Source organism: Chelonoidis abingdonii, chromosome 1 (assembly GCF_003597395.2).
Source record: "Chelonoidis abingdonii isolate Lonesome George chromosome 1, CheloAbing_2.0, whole genome shotgun sequence".
Taxonomy (NCBI): domain Eukaryota; kingdom Metazoa; phylum Chordata; order Testudines; family Testudinidae; genus Chelonoidis; species Chelonoidis abingdonii.
This window is the reverse complement of record NC_133769.1, coordinates 190,032,254-190,055,039: the sequence shown is the minus strand read 5'-3', so window position 1 is coordinate 190,055,039 and position 22,786 is coordinate 190,032,254. Positions and strand designations below refer to the sequence as shown.

The 22,786-nt window shown below is 42.0% G+C and overlaps 1 long non-coding RNA gene across 3 annotated transcripts in view; it reads right to left on the bottom strand.

The window, feature by feature from the left end:
• Positions 1–22,786, bottom strand: part of LOC116815468 (uncharacterized) — a 325,990-nt gene that overhangs the window by 209,954 nt on the left and 93,250 nt on the right. For 2 of the 3 annotated variants that reach the window (XR_012657151.1, XR_012657153.1), the window contains one exon: positions 20,191–20,329. This is a non-coding gene — a long non-coding RNA (uncharacterized LOC116815468). Of the gene's footprint in view, positions 1–7,060; positions 7,112–20,190; positions 20,330–22,786 lie in introns of all 3 variants that reach the window. The other variant, XR_012657152.1, reaches the window with a different exon arrangement.

The following is a 22,786-nucleotide window of genomic DNA, read 5'->3' as shown; positions in this document are numbered from 1 at the left end:
TTCTAGAATTTGTGGACTCATCCCAGTTATTCAGATGCTTGGGACCTTTTCATTCTTATGATGTAAGAAAAGATGAGATATGCATGCACATACAGAGATATATGTGTGTGCGCACATTATACATGCGCATATATACACAGACACCCATATAAACAGAGACACACGCGTGTCTGTCTTATTTTAGGAGCACTCAACAAATAAACGCTCCTAACATAAGATTTCTACTGGCAGTCAAATTTTAAAGCCCTAAAGTGATGGAAGCAAGTGGTCTGTCACCTGAAAATAACATTTTCATAATTCGAGGCATATAAAAATCACCTGTATCTTAGACACTAGACTGTGTCCTAGACACTAGAATCTTACAAGAGTCTGAGTGGCTAGCACTGGTTCTAGGGGGCTGGACTATAGGGCTGCATGGCTGCAATTCTCAGAACAGGGTACTAAATGCGGATCTGCTCCCAAAGTGCACTTCTAGATAGCAGCAATGTCTAGATTTTGTTCAGACTTTGGGGACCTAAAACACATGAGATCCAGCAGCCGAATAACCTCACAGCAGCCTGATGAATGTCCAGCCAAGGGAGGTCAATTGGAGTTGTGACACTGCCATTCCTGACAAGTCCTACCTCTGTTCTCAACAAAAGTTGGCAATTAAGGCTAAAAGTTTCAGTGCTTTTTAAAATATATTTAAGAAACAGACAGGATAGAGCTGGGTAGTCAAACTTATCTATGCCAACTGCGAACCTACCAGCCAAAAAGAACAACAAAGCTTCCTGATCAGAACTTGGAAAATTTTCATTCTTATTTATTTACCCTAAAAGTCCATGTGAATTTCTTTGTCAATTAACCCTTCTTTCTTTGTGCCAGGAAAAACATGACCTTGCTGACATTACTCAGTTGAAAATGAATTCCCGGTACAAAGATATCCATAAAGTAGTCTCTCTCTTATCATGGAATGCTCCAATAATCAACTTCAATTTCTTTTGAAGACAAAAAGACATCTCTCTAGGGACAAAAATCAATCCTCAACTGTCAGCAGCAACGTACAAAGTTTAGCAATGTGCTTAATTCAGCACAAACAAGTGCTTGGAAATCATCAAGCCAGTATTTGAGTGGTCACGCTTCCGTTAAATAAAATTAAGAGTTAAACAAAACACAGAATATGGATATCAGCAATTACGTTTCATCCATCTGATCTGTATCTCATACATCAGTGCAAATAATAATAAGAATCTCCTCTTACTAAAGTTCTTGTTTGAATTTCATGAGTAATGGGAAACGGGACTTTTTAGCCTATGAATTTCAAAGTACTTGCTATGTTCATTGATGAAGAGATCTGAAGCAAGAAGGATGAAGAGGAAAGGCATTGTGGTTCAGGCACTTGCCTGGGATTGAGGATATTTGCATTCAATGCCCAGCTCAGGCACAGATTCATGTCTGACCTTAATCTCTCAGTACCTCAGCTCCCCATCTGTAAAATGGGGATAATGCTTTTTTTTTCCTCAGCCCTTGTCTCTCTTGTCTATTTAGATTGAAAACTGTTTGGGACAAAGACTATCTCAATATAGGTTTTGACGGTGACTAGCACAATGAGGTTCTGATCTCATTTGGGACCTCTAGCTTCTACTCTTATGCAAATAAACAAACAGTAACAAAGCCCTGACAAATGGAAGCAGTTGCTATTCAGAGTGGAGAAATAGGGTTTTTGAAAGACAGACCTTATTTCATTAGGAAAAATGAAGAGGATCTTGAACACATAATAAAAAAATTAGAGGGTCTATATAATCATCTCATGCAGAGGCGGCTCTAGGGATTTTGCCGCTCCAAGCACAGCAGGCATGCTGCCTCTGGTGGTTTGCCTGTGAGAGGTCCTCCGAAGCCACGGGACCAGCGGCCCCTCCACAGGCAAACGGCCGGAGGCAACCTGCCTGTTGCCCTCGCTGTGCTGACAGAGCGCCCCCCGCAGCTTGCCACCCCAAGCAAGCTGGGGCATGGAGCCACCCCTGATCTTATTTCAAAATATTTAAAATCTATGAGATAATAGTTAAAATACAACAAATTAAAAAAATCCTTTACAATTATGAACTGAATGGATTGAAAGGGACAATAGAGGTTCTGTAACAAGAAGGAAAAACAAGAACAAGGATGAGAAGTAAAGATGATATATTTAGGGCCACCAGTGATCATAATAAGAAAAAAGGAAAACAAAGTATTAAGGGATTTTTCTGAAAGCAGAGATAAATAGGACTGAGGTGGCATCTAAGGGCAAGCAATTTCCATACCCAAAGTACACCTCAGGAAAAACACAATTGCGTGCTAACATTTCACTAAGTTATAGTGGTGACGTATGTCATTTTCCATATCGCTGGGTGAGCACACAAATACAATGAAATGTTTGGTTGGTTATGTGGGGGTGTAAGTGAAGGGAGAAAATGTGGGAGATGAAAAAAGATGCTAAGGCAAAAGTAGCCACTTGTTTTTGCCATTAGTTTCAATGATAACAATAGAGTCAGGTTTCCACGGACTGATGCAACATTGCATGCAATTTTGCTTACAGTGTCTCAAGTGCCAGGAAGAGAATGCATATTGCTATCATTTAAATAGCTTTATTATAAGTTTCTTATGGAAATTACAAGGAATGGTAAAGGGAGGGAAGATGATTTTCTTGCCCCATCATGAAACTTAGCAGGCACAAGCTAAATGTAGCTATTACCTCAGAACATCCAGGCACTTTGCAGTCCCACTTCATGGTGTCACATGACCACCAAATTAATGTTATGGTACACAAGATCAAAGAGTAAGATTAGGCCCTGCTCAGCAATCCAGAACCAGCTCATTTTTGCAGTGTGGATTTTTGAGTGTGGTCTTTTGCTCCCCCAGCAGTGATGTGAGTTCTAGGGATGCTTTTTGATCAAACAAAAACAAAAGGCTCAAAGCGGTACTGGTCAATTGAGGAACATAGGGAAATGAACCGCAGAAGCTAATGGTTACCTTCTACTCAAAGATCAAAGCTTTTGTTAAGAAACAGTAACAGAGCCAAGAACTGTAGATAGTAGTGATGTACAAGACCCCTCACTTTACCTCATTCCCCTTTCCTGCCAGTATATTTTCCACTATTTTACTTAGTCTAATCCTAAGCATCTCAAGTGATAGGGTTTCCATCACATCCCTTTGGGACACTTCTTCAGGGTGTAATGGTAATGTCAGAAAGCTTTCCTCGCTATGCAGCACACATTTTTCTTGTCTTAATTTTATCTCATTATTGCTAGTTATTCTTCCTTGAACCCCTCTAAGTAAATCCTCTCCCTCTTTGGCATTCATGACCTTCAAAGGCTTGTAACCATTATGTCCTATGTGCAACCACTCACACACACATTGGCCGTGCTTAGGCCTACAGTATGTAGTCAGCTCTTCTACAATAAAGATATTCTCAATAGGGCTTAATTTTTCTTGTTCTACTGTGAATTCCATCATTCCCTGTGGAACTGTATCTTCCTAGGTGCCCAAAGATGGGCAGTTTAATTCCAGTGTCAAAGGCCAAACAAAGGGAAATCACCCAGGGTGGAAATAAAGTACTCCAGGGCCCCAGGAAAAACACACATGGGGCCTGCCATCACACCATGGTACCACCCTTTCAGAGGTGACAACAGATTTCAGAAATAAGATTAAGCGAGCAGTTCACATCTTCTGGAGCCAGAGGCACTGGAACACTTTTTATACCAGGCGTGCTGAAGGCTAGGTAACAAAACCGTAAACCAAGCCTGTTCAAAAGTAATGTGAAAAAGCGCAATTCCTGCTCATACCAAATGGGTTCAGCACAGCTCTGGGATTATCAAGAATTGGGAAATCATGCTAGCTTCATTCTTTCAGCACCTGCAATCTTTTCACTGTGAAACCTGGGGGTTCTGTGGCACCTGCCACACCCCTAGTTCCCACACCTCTGCCTGGAGCTATTATTTCAGGTTCTCTGCACACACAAATGGCCACCAGTTACACTCATGCTTTTCTTTGCATCCATGGAGGCTAGAATTTTTTTTTTTTTTTTTTAAATGAGAACTGAGATTCTGATCTCATGGAACTTCAGGAGCTGGGGCTCTAGGGCCCTTTGCCTTAATCCAGCCCTGGGACTACCACATTTCTGCTTCTTCATGTATCACCTTGAACCAGGCAGCTCAAAGGAAACTGACTTTAGGTTTCATTAATCATTTTATTTTTAATTCATTTAAACTAGGTTGTGCCATACATGATTAGCCAGACAATGGGAAGTGCAAAGCCCACACCATGCCACAGGCCTCACCAGCACACTGCTACATTTATTTATGAGATACAGGCTATTCCTTGAGTGCGCTCAGGAGCGTCACCAGCTTTTTTGGCGCCCTAGGAGGTGGAAGGTCCCGCCCCTGAAATGGCACCCCAGACAGAGGCAGTGGACAGTCCTGCCCCCAAAATACCGCCAACAACCAGGGCGGCTGCCACCTCTCAAATGTTAGTGCCTTAGGTGACCGCCTAGGTCACCTAATGGGTTGCGCCGGCCCTGAGTGCGCTGGTCCTGCTGAAGTGTGGAAGGGACTTGGGGACCATGGCTCAATCTTCTACTCTTCGTCCCGGAGAAGTATGGAGGCAACAGACCTAAAGCTCCCCAGAGTACAAGGGAAGCATACCTGGACTTCACAGGAGGTAGACAGAAAACCCTTGTGCCTGCCAAGACAGCTATATCAGGAGCAGACACATTCTGGACCCTTATGGTGAAAATCTCGCCATCTCTCTTTGCTGTTTGATTAACTTTAAGAGTCAGACACAATGACCATTGGGATACATCTTGTTATAGGGAATGCAGGGAGAGACATCAAATTGTCCAGAGTCGTAAATGTTAGATTGATATACAGCATTTGCACCTAGTTAAATTTTCCACAGTCAGGGAATTAAGGAGTTTTTGGGACCATAAAAAATATTTTGGAAAAGACAGGAGCATTGTTTTGGTGAAAATGGTAAGCTTTCTTCTCAGGCCCACTGACAGTGTTATGAATACGATCAGGCTTCAAACCCTCCCATTTTACACGGAAGATAATTCTACACTTAGGGGATAAGAATCATTAGCTTCCCTTCTGTGTTCCAGTTTTAGTCGGTCAGATAACCAAGCATTGAATCATCCCCCTGACAGAGCATTTGGGGGGAAGAGGAGAAGATTGTTTTATGACTGGGAATGGGCATTATTTTCTTAACTTTATCATTTCAGTTATGAGTAGTTGTGACCCTCGTTTCCTTTGTTACCTTATACAGATAATAAACTGCAGCTTAGAGGAACATCATCAACACTTCAGTAATATAAGCCTATGATGAACCCAATCACATGGGTTTGGCTTTGTGGAAATATACATACTATATGCAGTTCCTAGGCTCCATTCTTATCAGCAAGCAGAGAACTAAGCTTATGCCTTGAAGGACTTAGTGTTAGAGCTGGTCAAACTATTTGTGAGCCAGCACTGATTTTCAGTGAATGTATTCCATATTTCTAAGGTATCTGCTGAACAGTATGGCCCAACTAACTTTAAGACTATGGTTTATTCACTATTACTGTTCACTATTCATGAGATATAGTTAGTTACTTGAGATACATGATTCTGTTTCCACTCCCTGATTGGATGATTCATGCTCTGTAAACAGGAGAGCAACAAACAAGAGACTTTGAGTACAGTGTTTTGATAAATAATAATTTGTGCAAAAGTTTGTGAAATGTTTCTGATTTGGGAACATTTCCAGTGGTTGTCTCTATATCTGCTCATAAGGAACAGTAAATCCCCACAAATCTATTCACAAACCAATTTTATTTTATTGTTCAACCAGCAGTAAATAAATACTCTTCCTGCTGACAAAAAGACAACAAATTTGCAGAGCATACAAACACATATACCAGATACTTAAGTCCCTGTAGGAATCTGAAATTTTCCCCATATTTTTTATGAACAACAACAACAACTTGTATTACCTTAGCATTTAGGAGCCTTGGCCATGGACCAGGACTCCATTGTGCTAGATACTTTATAAATAAAAATGAAAAAGACAGTCCCTGCCCCAAGAAGCTAATAATCTAAGTATAAGTCAAGAGACAACAGATCGATACTGACAGACGGGGAGGAGGGGGTAGTACAAGCAAAGAAAGACACAATATTGGTCAGCAGAATAGGCAGTGGTCTCAACACATCAACCAGCCTAATTGTTGTCAAGCTTTTTCAAGACATCACAACAAAGGCGAGTTAAATGCAACTGTTTTCTTCCCCGTCCCGTCACACAATTCACTAAACCCTAATCAAGGATGGGCTTAATTTTACTTTCCTGTGCCTTGATGTTAACTCACAGTTTAGCAAATTAATTCTGTACATTTATATCCAGTGAAATTTCATGTTTTTAGAAATGATTTTAGAGTTTATGAATGGTGCCATAGAAAATAGAGTTGTCTCACCATGACATAGGTATAATGTAGCCAGTTGTAAGGCAGATTTCCACATATTAGCCTACTAATATTTCTTCAACTCTGACCCAGAGTGAACATCTCTAAGGTTGAGTGAGTAGATCAGTTCCCATTCAGACCTCTGGCTCCCTGCTCAAATGGTTAGATAGGGTGCCAATTAGTGCCAGTTGGTTGCTTTGGGGATGTGCAAATCTCTCTGGGAACTGAATTGAGGCCACCAACTCATTTCACACAGGTAATTAAACAGTGACAATTTTTGTGAACGACTGACTCAGGCCAGATTTGAATGAGCAACCTAGAGGGAAAAGCTCTATATTCCACTGCCCTCCAACCTCTCTGTGGTATCCAATTTTAATACAGCAACTCATACATTACAATTCAATTATATGGCTTCTGAATAAGGGATGTTTGACAATTCCTGAACTGAATGCCTTTATAAAGGCTCCTATAAACAGTTGTCCAGAAATTAAACTCAGACTTGGCTCCTTTGCCTTTTGTTATGTAGACTGCATTTAGAGGACTCCACTGGGACAAGAGGCCATGACTTACATTTCTGTTGCTAAGTGAAATGAATCAAAGTAGAAACTGGTTTACCTAGGGACTTCAGTACAACACTGGGTGTGGCTCCGGGGAGTCAGCAAAGATCTAGCCATTTGAAAAATAAAAAACAAATCATTACAAAAACTTAAGACATGAACACGAAACTTGTGTTCTGCTCTAGAAGAAGAAAAGATACATCGCTCAAAAGCTAGCTACATGTCTTTCATCAGTTAAATCAGGCAGGCTTCTAAAGGCTGTGAGCTAAGAAAGAGGAGATGGGAAAGACTCATTTTAAAAGTTCAAAGTAATTTAGGCCAAGTGATTCTTCCACTAATTAAACATTTGCTTCTAATTAGTACTACTATCTGTTTCCTTAGACATTTCAGAAACAAATCAAGAGCTACACACCAGGCTTACCAACATGCAACTAGCTAACCTGTGCCAACAAGTAATCAATAAAGATCCTATTGGGTCCAGTTCTGTTGCTTAATAATAGTGTTTTTAACCACCACATGGGAAGACCATGACTGATTTCTTCTCCTGGTCACTCATTCTCAAAACTTTTAGGGAATGGAAATGCTACAAAAACAAAGCACTCAGTCTGGGGTGGGTTATGGAGAGAAGAGCCTCAGATCAATTAACATAACAGTAGCCTCTCTGGTCCCACCCAATACTCTGAAGCCTGATCTACACAGTCTTTATAGCGCTTTAATTATTTTGGCTTGGGGGGGGATGATTTTTTTTTTTTTTAACCAAAATTGTTACGTCTGTACAACCACTAGCGAGCTCACAATTTTATCAGCATAAGGCACCTTTATACCAGTATAACTAGAGGCCACATTAGGGGTTTACTGCTTTAACTATAGTGGTAAAGTTAAAGTGGCATCACTTTCTAATGTAGATAAGGCCTCAGTTACTGGGGGTACAATAGTTGTGATGCAGGGACTCAAAGGCTGGTGAGAAGGAAGGCAGGGGAAATAGGACACTGTTTGAAAAATTCTCAGCATTCCATTAGAGGCTCAGAAGAACTAAGGAGAAAAAACAAACATCAAGAAATAGAGCAAATAAAAAAGCTAACAACAAGGAAAATCAGTCCCCTGGGGTCATTCATCCATTGCCCTGAATCTGCTTTACATGGCTCCAGCAGCATAAAGAAGCCATAAAAGCAGTGTGGATCTCTTCACTGGAAGAAAAACCCAATGTAAAGCTTTCCTTTGCTGATGTAGAGACAACTACACTTGTTCCAAATGCCACCACTTTCAATTTCCCCAGGGTAGGGAGTGTGCCAAAGGGTGTGGCCAGGGGATAGCGCATAGCAAGAGGACTACTGTGCTCCAGAGGTTTTTGGCTCCCAGATAGGATGACCAGATGTCCCGATTTTATAGGGACAGTCCTAATTTGGGGGGCTTTTTCTTATATAGGCATCTATTACCCCCTGCTCCCTGTCCCGATTTTTTACACTCGCTGTCTGGTCACCCTACTCCCAGAACAGGATTGAAAGGTCTGTGTCAGCTTTGAGAGAGTAAGAGCTTCTCTAAGGCATGTTGGGAGTTAAGTCTCTGGACAGCTTGAATAGGAGGAGATAGAAAAGTGTCATAAAAGCATCCTCTTCATTTGTGCACAAACATATCTTAGCTAGAACGGACAACTAGAGCCCTGAACTCTACAAACTGCACCTGGGTTTTAAAAGTACTAATATGAATCAGTGCTTCTATTTATATCCATGCTGAGTTGGTGCAAAATGCATGTAAAACACTACTCTTCTAGTGTTTCATCCCTATTACTCTAAATGAGTGATGGAACGGACAGACCAAAAGCACTTTCTTTAAGACTTAACTAAGGATAACAATTGTTGTGCCTCTTATCCAGAAGGATCCCACAGAAATTCAAATACTGAATTGGCCAGTACAGACTTGATCTTGCCTCCCCCATCAGGCAGATGCACGCCTGATGAGTTGGATACATATTCTCTGAAAGTCTGCCGATGGCAGCTATATTTGATGGTGAAGATCACACCATGTCCAGTATTGGAAACAGCCCTTGCACCCAGAGTTCTTTCCGCATGGGCATGCAGCACACACTGTTCTCAAAAGAGAGAATGTGATCACAGTCTACAAATAAATACCTGGGGAAGAGATTAGACAGCTCAGAAGTCTTGCTGAAAAAGGTCTAAAAAGATTCAATGGCTGGAAGCTGAAACTTGACAAATTCATACTAGAAGATGCACATTTTTAACAGTGGGGGAAATTAACCATTGGAATTATTTTCCTGGGGATGTGGTGGATTCTGCATCAGTTGAAGTCTTTGAATCAAGACTGGATATCTTTCTAAAATATGTGCTGTAGCTCAGAGAATAGTTATTTGCTTGATGCAGAAATTGCTGTGTGAGGTTCTGTGACCTGTCATGAGGTCAGACTAAGTGATCAAAATGGTCCCCTCTGAACTTAAAAATCTGTGAATCCTTCAAATGTTACAGAGAGCATGACATCAGCAATCAAAATGAGTGACAAATATCTGAAATAGCGAACATCTGTACTTTGTTGTGAGTCAGGTGCAAATAATATTGTTTTGAACTATAAAACCTGTTTTAAAATATGCTCAGTGTGTGAATTAGATAAACCATTTCACAAAACTGGATAAAACAAATTCTGTCCTCCTACTGATTGTGACAATGATCATCATCAGAGTGTGAACCCTAGTCCTGCAGTTCCTCAGCATAGATCTCTAATCAGATCGGCTACTGGAACAATTATTATATCTTACTGGACCAGCCAGTAGAGGAGAACTTGACAGACACTTTGCCAGTGGGTTGAACAACTATTTGCTAAATAGTAGTAAAATATGAACTCCACCAGAGAGGTCCTTTGGGGCCATCTGCCTGTCCCAAGTCAGGATAAAGGAGGAGGGTTGGGCGTGGGGCTAGCAACTCCACCCCGTAAAAAATCAACTTGCTACAGAAACGCCAACAATAGAGACAGAGACTTTTACCCTGGAAAAAGAAGGGTCTTCAACTCGAAGATGCATGACTGGGTGGTGAACGCCATGAGGAAGCCACTAACGATTACCCTTCTTGCAACCAGGAGATTACCATAGCACATGGAACGTTGAGGACCATAGAGTTAGAAAGGTGGCACAGGTTGCAGCAGAGATGAGGAGCAACCAACCTATCCATAGCATTAGCGAGACAAGATGGACGCAAGCTGGAAGAGACGAGTGTTGCAGGAAGCTGTTGCTGTATTCAGGACATGAAGAGAGCGATGCACCCCACACACAGGAAGTAGGCTTTATGTTGTCCAAGCAGGCGCAGAGAGCACTGATTGGTTGGAGGCACACAGTCCCAGGATCATCACAGCATCCTTCAGAACTAAAATGAAGAGGATTAAGATGAATGTTGTTCAGTGCTACGCTCCAACTAATGACAGCGAAAGAGGAGGACAAAGATCTTTTTTACAACAGACTCCAGAAAATATTAGAGATTCTCCAGACAAAGACACATCATCCTTATGGGAGACTTTAATGCCAAAATTGGATCTGACAACACAGGAATCGAACAAGTCATGGGGACCCATGCTCTGGGAGAGATGAGTGAATGGAGAGAGATTTGTGGATCTGTGTGCACTTAACAACCTGGTCATAGGAGGTAGCATCTTTCCTCATAAGCGATCCACAAGAGTACCTGGGTGTCACAGCAGGCACGACAGAAAATCAGATCACCACGTCTGCATAGCAAGAAGTTCAGAAGATCCTTGCAGGACGTTAGAGTTAGAAGAGGAGCAGACGCAGCGTCCGACCATCACTTAGTGGTGGCCAGATTGAAGCTGAAGCTGAAGAAGAACTGGATAGATGCGTCAGACAGAAAGTGAAGTACAACGTCAGCCTTCTGAAGGACCATAAGACCAAGGAAGATTTTGGACTGACGCTGAAGAATAAGTTTCAGTATTAGGATCGGTCTGAGAAAAGGAAGACAGTGTACTAAACAGATGGCAAGAAGTGAGACACCACTTAGGTCAGTATGCCAGGAAGTGCTTGGTTAAGAAACACAGCAGAAAAGAGTGGATCACAGCAGAGACCTTACCAAGATAGAAAGACAGAGAAGAAGAAGGCAGCAGTCAACCAGCAGGACTAGAGCAGCAAAGGCCAAAGCTCAAAAGAGTATGCGAAGCCCACAGAGTAGTGAAGAGGAATATTAGGAAGACAAGAGAGTCTATGGATGAACTGGCAGCAGAAGCGGAGCAGCAGCATACAGCGGTACATGAACAGCTGTATGATACTCCAAGCATGTCTGAAAGTTCAGCAAGCCAACCATCCCCGTTAAAACAAGCAGGGAAAGTCTATAAACAGGAATAGAACAACAGATGAACAGATGGGCGGAGCACTTTGAGGAACTCCTGAACAGACCAGAACCACCAAATCCACCAGATATCAACCCAGCCAACGAGGACCCTCCCAATTAATTGCGATAAACCAACCAGAGATGAGATCAGAAAAGCCATCACCATGATGAAGAATAGGAAGGCGGCTGGACCGTGATATATCCGCAGAGGCCCTGAAAGCAGACCTGATGCTTCAGTGGAAATGCGTACCCCCTCTCTGAGAAGATATGAGAAGAGAAGTGATTCCGGCAGACTGGAAGAGGGATATCTCATCCAAATCCCCAACAAAGGAGACCTTAACAACTGTGCCAATTATAGAGAATCGCATTCCTGTCGGTGCCAGGAAGGTCTTCAACCGAGTCCTCTTAGAGAGATGAAGGATGCCGTCGATCCACAGCTACAAGATGACAGGCAAGGTTTCTGGCAGAACAGATCATGCACAGACCAGATAGCAACTTTCGCATCGAGCAGTCTTTGGAGTGAAACTTCTCATTGTACGTCAACTTGTTGACTATGAGAAAGCGTTCGATAGCGTGATCGAGAACCTTCTGGAAGCTCCTTCGCCACTATGGCATCCCAGCAAAGTGGTCAACCTGATCAAGAACTCATTGACGGATACACTGTAGAGTGATCCATGGAGGGCAGCTCACTAACAGCTTCCAGGTGCAAACTGGAGTCAGACAAGGATGCTTGTTGTCACCACTTCTCTTTCTCCTCGTCATTGATTGGATTATGAAGACATCCACTTACGAGCGTAGGAATAGAATCCATGGATGTGTGGACCCAGATTGATGACCTGGACTTTGCGACGACCTTGCACTCCTTTCGCACAGTAAACAGCAGATGCAAGAGAAAGACCAACGTAGTGGCAGCCACGTCATCACAGTTGGCCTCAACATTCACAAGGACAAGACCAAGATCCTTAGGATTAACTCCATCAGCAACGACCCGTCACACTGAATGGAAGCCCCTGGAAGAAGTGCAGTCCCTCACCTACTTAGGAAGCATCATCAACCAGCAGGGTGGCACGATGCAGACATCAAAGTAAGGATTGGTAAGCGAAGAGGAGCCTTTTTACAGCTCAAGAACATTGGAGCTCCAGAGAGCTGTCTTGCAATAAAAATTTGACTGTTCAACTCCAATGTGAAATCAGTCCTACTGTATGGAGCTGAAACCTGGAGGACAACCAAAACAAGCATCAGGAAGATCCAGACCTTCATTAATAGCTGCCTCAGAAGGATTCTCCAGATCCGCTGGCCAGACACCATCTGTAACATCCACCTCTTGAGAGAACCCGTCAAACTCCCACAGAGGAAGAAATCAGAAGGAGAAGGTGGGGTTGGATAGGACATACATTACGCAAGCAGCCAACTATCACCACCAGACAGGCACTGCGGTGGAACCCCCAAGGCAAGCAGAAAAGAGGCCGTCCAAGAAATACCTGGCGACGCGACCTTCAGGCTGATAGCAAACAAATGGGCGATACCTGGAACCAGCTAGAGTGAATGGCCCAGGATAGAGGACTCTGGAGATCTGTGTTTGGCGGCCCATACCCTGGTTGGGGTGACGGGCATGAGTGAGTGAGTAAAATATGGGAGACCAGGAATTCTGGGTTTAATCCCTTGTCCTGGGAGTGTGGTGATTACAAACAGGATAGCCAGAACACACACAGTCACATTCATTCTGCAATGCAGCATGGCTGAGTGAATACAACTTAGATTTGCCCTCTCAGAAACCTTGATTCTGTTCCCAGCTCTGCCTAAAGTGATTATGACTAACCCCTTTGCTAACTTATATTTTGAAATGGTGGTACTGGTACCTGATTGCCTTCTTGAGTTCATGTATGAGGATTCAGTCAGTAATAAGAACTGTGAAGTGTAGGCTTGCAGTGGTCAGATCTGAACTCTGGTCTCATGGTGCAATGCACTTTCCCTTAGGCTGCAAGGTATTTGGTGGGGGAGTTCCTCCCTCAGCAAAACAGGAAACCTGTTTTAACCAAAACAGGGAACATCCCCCTTGAGAGTTCTGGCACCATCCAACAATGAGTGGAGACTGAAAAGCCTGGTACACCAGAGACTGAGCCCTTAACACAGTTATGGAAATTAGGTGATCAGCCCACAATGACCAGCAGTTCTGGTACTCTGCCTGAAAGCATCGGTACAACTAGTTCCACATTGCTCAATTTCCAGATTCCCAGGGTTACAAGAAGTGCAGTGTTCTGAGCTGAGTGACCTCTTCTCAGATCCACTGATTCTCATAAAATACCCTTTCTGCCCATATGCAGGATGAAACCTCATATTTATATTCCTCCACAAAAAATCCTCACTAGGCAGAGTTAAGGTTTCTCAAATGTACTTTGTCACGACAACTCAAACACTAAAAACCAAAGACATCATTAGTTAAGGCAATATTCACACGCAAGACAATACCAACCTAAAATGAAACCAGCACACTAGTACACACTCCTCCACCATACTTAGTTCAGCAATACCATTGCCTTCAATGCACACTGAAAAACAGAAAATCCACACTGCAACTAGCTTAACAACCAAAATGTTAGCACTACAAAGTGATACAACAGCAAAAACAGTGGCATTGACTTCAAAGGAGGGAATCTCGCTGTAGGTCACAGGATGGACTAGCTTTTGAAGACAGCAATACTGAATCTTGAGGATTGATGGAAATTCTTACCTGAGTTAGAATCAATTTTCCTTTTTTTTTTTAAATTTCCACACATCAGTTTATTTGTAAGCATTTTCAATTTTTATTTAAATTTTATAGAATTGTGAGTTTTAAGCATTTTTTCCCAATTTTTATTTATTTATTTAAATCTTCACAGTTGTGGGAAATTATGATGGTTAGGCAAGGTGGGGTGGAAATCAGCCAATAATTATTTAATGGCAATAGATGTTGAGATTCAAAAAGTTGAAGATTGATAACTGTTAAAACACTAATTGTCAATGTTATATCAAAATATACAAAGCAAATAGCCTTAAATTCAACTCTGATAAATTTTCAAGCGGTAATTTTCTTACTTTGCCTGTCTGTAAATTTTGACTATTATCAGTTGAAATATTTTTTCATTGATTTGTGTATGTACGATGAAACATTTACTCATTAAAAACCTAATTTTTCCAAGCCTATTTATGATACACTTCCTGTCAATCCCATTCTTATCTTCATTACATTAATTCTGGAAGCTTTCAGGAATGTTTCCAGATACAAGCTAAAGTTCGAGATATCTATCAGTTCTTGAAACATAAGGAAATTACTCTATGTAATGACCTCTGGGGGTATCTTAACTTTCAGGTCAAAGTTTCAATATTGCCTAAGCGACTTAGAAGCCTAAGTTCCATTTTCAAAAATGTCAGGTTGAACTATATGTGCAGTATTGAGAACTCTGAATGAGGCTCTTGAGGGTGAGACTTGGGTGTGTAAGTCCCTTAGGCACTTTTGAAAATTTTACCCCTATCTCTCTCTACTTAAATTTAATGCACATCCCAGCTTGTACAGAGAGAAAAAAAGTGAGTTTTAAAGCTAACACCCAAATGAATTTTTAAAGTAGCATCCCCTCAGGCTCACTACACTGACACACTTTATAACACCTCTGAATTGAGGAGAAAACACTGTGCAACTTTATTTAAAAAACAATTGAATAATGCAAAAAACAAACCCTGTATTTTATATCATTCAAATATATTTCAGACCAAGTTACACAGAGGTCAAAATGAATGTTATATATTTTTGCATTCTAGCACATATGACTGAAATGGATTGACCTGCACTACGAATGACACCTTTGATGAATGTGTGATTACTTTGCTTCATTCTGGGATCTAGACATGACAAAGATGGAGAATGAGTGCTCCATATTTATATTGTCAGAGTGGAAAGAAGGTAGCTGAATTCTCTGAATCCATAAAGGGAAACTGATGTGTGTATCACAGCGGAGTTGTACAGTCTCCATATCAGCTCTTTTGGGTGCCTTCTTTTTTTCCTTCACTAAATGGTCAAATGTGGAGAACTCCACCTAGCGGAAAAGGGCCCACTAAGTCCTCCCTGCAACTTACATCCCGTGGTAAGGCTGAGGAACAAGTGGAGTTGCTATGTAGATGGGCAATCAAACCTATGCCCAATGCAGTTCTGTACTAGGGGATGAAGGAAGGGATACTGGATCAACATTTATGAGGATACCGTGGTCCACAACACCTCAAAAAAGGCACAGAGGTCAGGATAGACACAGTGACTTTGGAAGGGATACGATGCAAGTCTGAACTCTTGGGTTGGAAACTGTGGACTCTTTCCCACCCCAATCCTCAGAGACAACTACATTGCTTGCTTTTTGTGCCAGGAGACAGATTTCAATTTTAATTCCTTGAGTGATTCATCAAGCAATATAGGTGTGAATCAAAATTAAGCCAAACTTAGCAATTAATATTTGGGGGGGGGCGTTCTACTGAATTTTAGCAGGGTTAACCCTCAAAAGTGCCATCCCCAGAAATGTTTTTAGTTTTAGTTTTACATATAAATTTCAGCATGGAAAGAATATGAGGGCTGCAGATTTGTGTCAGCATTTTTTAATAAAAAAAGTCAGGGAACAGTCGTGGTAAATTTAGTAAATTGAGATTTTTTTTGACTGCTCCCTGATTTTTGATAAATAGTGCCCTGACAAATGAGGAGGCACCAACCACCCACAGCAGCACACTCTGCCCCACACCAAAACCCTAATCCCAGCCTGCGTGGGGGTTAAAAAAAGATGTGGGGCCACTCTCTGCCCCACTCTCCCCTCAGGCACAGCAGTGGCAGCTCCTGCATCCCACACGGGTGGGCACAGCTTCCAGCTCCAGACATTTTAACCTGGCGCACCAGGTTGCAGAGATGCTCAAATTCATCCTGGTCCTTCCTCATGATGGAATGCACCTGGGCCAAACCCAAGGGGCACTGTGACCCTGCACTCTTGGTCCAAGGCCTGGAGTCAGGAGCCAGGCCCAACTGTGCAAGACAGGAGCCACAGGATCCGCCATTGTGGTGAGAGTCATTGATATACTAAAAAGATGGGGACAAATGACAAAAATCACACTATTTGTGATTTTTTTCCTGCCAATACAAACCCACAGTCGTAAAGATTATTAAAATTGCAAAGTTAGAAAACGACAGAATTAAGGATGACTGTTCAACCTTAGTTTGGCCGCTTTGCACATATTTCACTGCACAGGATGGATGGTGCTCACTTACTGAACACCTGATCAACTTTTTGTTCTATTCTCATTGTTCAGTGTGTGGCCCCATGCCTTATTAACTCCATTCTATTCAAACCATCACCTGAAGACAGATATATCTATTTCCTCATGAACTTTTCTATAGCACTCATCACCAGAGCATCTTAGTGCTTCATACACATTTATTTATTTCAACACCATTGTGAGATGAGGGGTTATTATTCCCATTTAACAGGTGGGAAACTGAGGCACAAAGAGATTAAAGTAAAAAGCAGTCACTAACTTTGGATGCCCAATTTGAGACATCATGGACCTGATTTTTCAAAGTATTTAGCATTACATACCACTTGAAATATTCAAAGCACAGCTCTCACTGGCTTCAGTTGCATCTGTGAGTGCTCAGCACTTCTGCAAATCAAATCCCAGGGTATCCAATCAGGCAACTAGAAAATGAGGAACCAACAATCAGTGACCACCTGGGAAGAGTTTGGTTTAAGCAACCTGCCTAATTTCACACAGAAACTCTGTGGCAGAGACAGAGATAGAATCCAAGCCTCTAGGGCAACCATCAACTTCCTTTACCCTGAGACCCTCCTCTCTTCCTGCAGTCCCCTGACTCACTCACTATACAGCTTTCAATATGGCCTGAGTTCACTGGCCCCTCCTTTTCTGTTGAGGGGGAGGGCTTTTAACTATGGGTGGGCTTAAACTCACCATCTCTCAGAACCACAACAGGAACACATCTTCCAAATTACAATTCCAAATTCTGCAGCAAATACAGCAGGCATCATGTAGATAACAGTCTCCTTCATTACCCATTCCTGATTCATCCCCAGAACAGGTCCATCCTTTGCACTGAGTTAGATAGATGTCACATATATACAGACTATATTGTAATGAATACACAAAAGGGGACTGAATTAAGTTTGTACATGGAATCTTAATTCTGGCATTTCCTAATTTTTGGGGGCTTGACTTTACAATCTTAATAATGTTATCTTTTAATGTAGTTTTTTTTTAGTATAATTTTGATATAAATCCACTATTCCCTGTGCACCCAGGACTTGCGTAGACTGCAATGGAAATTTTGAGTTTGTAATACAGGATCAAAAAATAAAAAATATAAAACTTTCAAACCTAATATATATATATTCATTTTTATTCATTGCTTAACTTTAGTTTTTACGTGAAACTATGGAACTATTTCCGTATGCATGTTTGCTACTGTACATGCATTTAATTTCATTCCACTTATTGGGGGGAAAAAATCTGGTTTGATTCCAGAACTTGGTGTATGTTTGGGTCAGTGCTGAAACCCATGTGTAGCATCAAAGTAGCCCAGGTATGACAGTATCCTAGCAGGACCACACCATGTAATGACATACTGCTTTTAAAAAATTGTAACCAACATGATTTAACCAGGTGGAAATTAATCCCATTCCACACAATAGCTGATAAGTATCTCACAGCTTCAGTCTCCTGAATGAAATTTTCTTTCTATTTGTGTAGTAAAAAGTGTCTTAGTGTGACCAAGCAAAATATAAATTTCACATATCCAAGCCTGGATGGACATTGTCTGATCTAAGATCTTATCTTTGGGGAACTACAGTTGAATGCATGTGCAACATTTCTGTCTAATGGGCATTGTGCCTTTAAAAATCAAACGGCCAGCATCCTCTAGTGGTGAGCTCTCTAAGGGAGTCAGTCAATCTTAAGCAAGAATGTTCTGGAAGATGGAGAGACCTCATCCCTCTGAAGAACACTGTGATGTGGGCCAGTGGACAGTAATAAGATGACTCAGCTTTTTTCCAATTTGATGTTACACCATCATGGTGCCGAAAAGGAATGTTCAGTTCTCCTCAGGAATGCCAAGGAGCACAGAGATTCTGTCTTTCTCTCCTTTGTTAAACTGCCACAGCACAGGAACTGATCAGTGGTGCCTGGGCAGTAAAAGAAGAACTCCAAATTCCTACAAGAAGAAATTGTTCCAATATTTGCCCTAGTACATGGCTATGGCCCCACAGAATTAAATTGTGGTTCCAAGTATGCATATATCACGTTTGCATTCATTATTTGGATAAGTTTCATTTACTCAAACAAGAGTAGAATTAGATATTGATCAGGATATGCTCAAGCCAGGTGCAAATGGCGAGAGAAAGAAGGAGCATTATATCTTCTTGTCATTTTTCCAGGCAATGAAATAATCCCATTGCAGGGGGAAAACACACACACACACACACACACACACCCCCCACCTCTGGCCAACAAAGGTTCCACAATCTAACTGCTTGGGAACCTCACAGATTTTGGCAGAGACCTGGGTTGGATTGCAAAGAGCTTGGATGTCTATGTTATCATTATGGTTTGATATTAAAGTCTTTGTGCATGCAAAAATACAGGTAAGCACACATTGACTGACTGAAAATTTAAATTAGTTTGTCTGTATTTACAATGCAAAATAAGGCACATGACTGAAGTTGAGGGGGCAAGTGCCTTGATGACCAGCTAAGAAAACCTTTGGGATACCCTGAGGGATCTTTTAATATTAGTAGTATGATTGTGTCCAATGATGAGACTCTGTAATGACAGTGTTTCTCATTAGATTAGTGAATTCATCATGAAATGTATCTCATTTAGTCCCCTGCAAGGCTGCTTCTAGCTGGGCAACAGCCTACAAATATGTCCATTGATGTATTCTTTAGGGCAGCTCTTATGATTCTAACACATTCTGGTCATTCCTAGGCTTAAAAAAAGGACATGTTTTAAAGCATATTAGGTAACACATTTTAACTAACATGATTTCAAACAACCCTTTTGTAGGGACCGCAGAAGACTATGTTATGGCCTAGCTAGGGTATTTCCGCTTTCTCGGTGGCCGGTCACTGTAGGACACGGCATGCCAGTATAATCCGCTCTTAGCTGGTAAGAGCAGCTTTGTATGGCCTTAAGCCAAGGGGCGGACACAGCCTATGGAAAGCCCCTGGTTGTAGGCCAAGGGGCGGACACCGCCTGTGGAAAGCCCCTATTTGTTTATGTATAAGCTGTTTTCGCATTCGGTATACATAGCTGCAAGGCTTCGATCCCGCCTTCGGACTCCATACCAGGCCGAGCTTCAGTGCGCTGGGTTCCCCGCCTCCGTGACAGCAACGCCAGGAGTCACTGTTGCGGGTGTGTCACTTTACCTTCATTAAAGCCAAATAACTCACAGTGTGTGTGGGCCTCGTTCTTGCAGAGCACACTGGGTAGACCCGTAGCCTCCCAAGAACCTTACACCTTTGCATAAGTGTAGACAAGTCATATTTAAAAACATCTTAGCTAGTTATTGTCAATCCTAGGGGTAAGATTTGAGATTAATCGCAACTAGCTAACATTTTTAAACACATTTTGCCCTGTCAACCCTAGGTGCAAACTCCTACTTACAATCATTTTAGTCAAAATGTTAACATGTTAGCTAACATGTTTTAAAACATGCCCTATTTTCCTAGTCTAGACTTGGCCTCAGGCAAATACATCATTTTTTCTTCCCTTGCACTTCTGAGTAGCTGAAACTATAATCACAGGCATATCACAACAGCAGCAATGACTAACCCACCTCGTCCCCATTTGCCTTTGAATTCTGAGAGCCGCCTTTGATAGTAGCACTACTATGGGTATAATGGCTGGCCCAGACATGCATCTCACTCCAAAAGGCTCCAGTCTCTGGGACTTGGGGAAGATGCCCCTGCTCCCTCCTGTGCAATAAGTAAAAACAAAATAAAATAGAAAATAAATGTGTCCATTACCCACATCAGGTATAGTGGGCATTTTAACCCATTCCACAATGCAGCTTAGAAGACTTCCCCCTTCACACAATCTTACATGGAAGGACAGCAAGTCATAGACAATCATATAAGCAAAGGGGCAGTGCTAGAGTTCCAGACAGCTGTGCACAGATGCATGGGAGATATGGTTGTCTGGGCTACTGTCATGGAACTCTTAAGTATAGTCAATTTCCTTCTAAATTTCTCCCTCAGGCTATACCTGGTGACTGGTGCATTCCTCCAAACCATCCTTTTCATCACATGGTAAGCGTATTGTGGAAAAGTTAACTAATACTCTGAATGCTATAAAACTCAAAACCTCTTTCTGGTAAAGATGTGTGAAAAGGTGGCCGCAGATCAACTCCAGCAACACCTGACATGCTTAAGTAACTCCTGCACTGAGCCCAGTAACTTGTGTTTGAGCAAATTATAACTTTCTGATACAAAAGTGCATGGGCAGTGGCAATGACCTATGTGCATTTCTTCTCTGCCTTGCCTGCCTAAACAAATGTCTTTGGCCTTCTAGCTATTCTCTCCATGATAAACACAACTTCCATCTACCACTGACTCCCTGCTGCCGCTGCAGACTGGTCAGGGGCACTGTCCTAAATTCTGAATACCACCACAAAATTCAAAGATTTGTCTTTAACAGCCCTGCATGTTCTGAAATTGGAGGCATTTGTAGTTCCAAATCATGCACAACTCTACTACTCTGCTGCTGTCAGATTTTACACCTTTCCAGTTATTTCTAGCTTTCACAGTCCACACTTCTGAGAGTCTCTCTTTAGATTCAGAATTTCTGAAAGTTGTACAAAATCAGCTGCGCCGCTGTAGTTTTATCATCAGACATGCCTAAGGAGTGGCACAACCATAGAGAATCATAGTAATATCTCACTAAATTTAACACAGTCATATGCCATTCATATTCATATTGGGACAAATACTCAGCTAGTGCAAATTGGCATAGCTTGACTGAGGTCAGCTGTGAATGTGGCTTTTTATTATTCCAATAAGGAGGAGAGAAAAAAATAAAGCTTTCCAAAGTCAGGAAAATATTATGAATCAAACTCAGAAGCCACATTTGTGGGCAGAAGGTATATTTAAATGCAGCAGCTTCATTCTCTCTCTCTTCAGTTCACCTTATTTTTATTTAAAAAAAAATTACTGAGCTCTAGAGTTGGACAAAAGTGAAGGGGGCAGGAAGGAAGTCATTGATCTTTTTCCTGAATTTTTTTTTCAAAATTTTGAAAAGAAATGAAATTTGAAACATTTTGACCACCTGTAGTGCACATGATTTAAACTAAGGATAAACAAGTGGAGGGAGAAGGAACATCAGATCTGGCAACTGGCCACAAAGTTAGGCTAACCTGTATAAGCCAAGCCCCAACAGTTGCTGCCATCACCCGTGCTGTTAAGGATAGGCTCTCAGAAATCCAGGCTCTTTTGGGCCTGCAGCAGGGATAGGGCTGGTGAGTCCCCTTTGCATTTCAGCAATGGGGTTATATAGCAGAGGGAGTTTCTGAGCCAGCAGCACAAAGTGTCATTTCCTAGGTAACTAACTTTGATCTGTACTCTTATTAGTTATAACCACTTAAGATCTATCTTTCTGTAGTTAATAATTCTCTTTTATATTTTACCTAAACAGTGGGTTTTTGTTGAAGCACGTGGAAAATCTGCTCAGGAACAAGAGCTGGCGCATATCCTCTAACATTGAGGGAGGGGAAGACTAGCTAATAAACTTACACTGGTCAAGCTTCTGACCAGAGCAAGATGGTACAGCTTTGGGGCCCTAGGGTGGGGAGCTGTTAGGAATTGACTGCAGCCTCTCTATTGTTAGTCCATGAGTGGCTAGGAGAAGCATTCGTGTAACTCAACCGGGTGTGTCCTGCCTGTGGATGTCTGTGTAAGTGCAGGACCTGGAGAGGTTTATAGCTTGTCACAGCATCAGAGTGAGAGAGGGAACCCCGGTTGGTAAGACGGAGGGCACAACAGTACCCCAGTTCCAGGCTGCACCCCGGGAGAACCCGTCACAACGTCTATAGCTTTAAACAGAGCAGTTCATTGACTTTGACGGACACATATGCTTAAGTGCCTTCCTGAATTGTGTCTAATGCAGCGCAAAACCGACTTCAATGAGAATCAGCACTGATGATATGGGTTTGCACCAGCCTAAGTATCTACAAGACTGAGACCTATGTTTGGAACTTTTCTTTGAAGAACTCAGTTCAGTATGTGATACAGCACGGCCAGAGGGCAGCATAAGAGTGTTAGCAGGGGGCCTTATTCCCTGCCAAGGGAGGAAGGTTTGCTTTAGATTAACTAGAACAGCTGTAGCCAATTAGAGCACCTGACTTCAGTTAGAGCACCTGACTTCAGTCATGGGATATA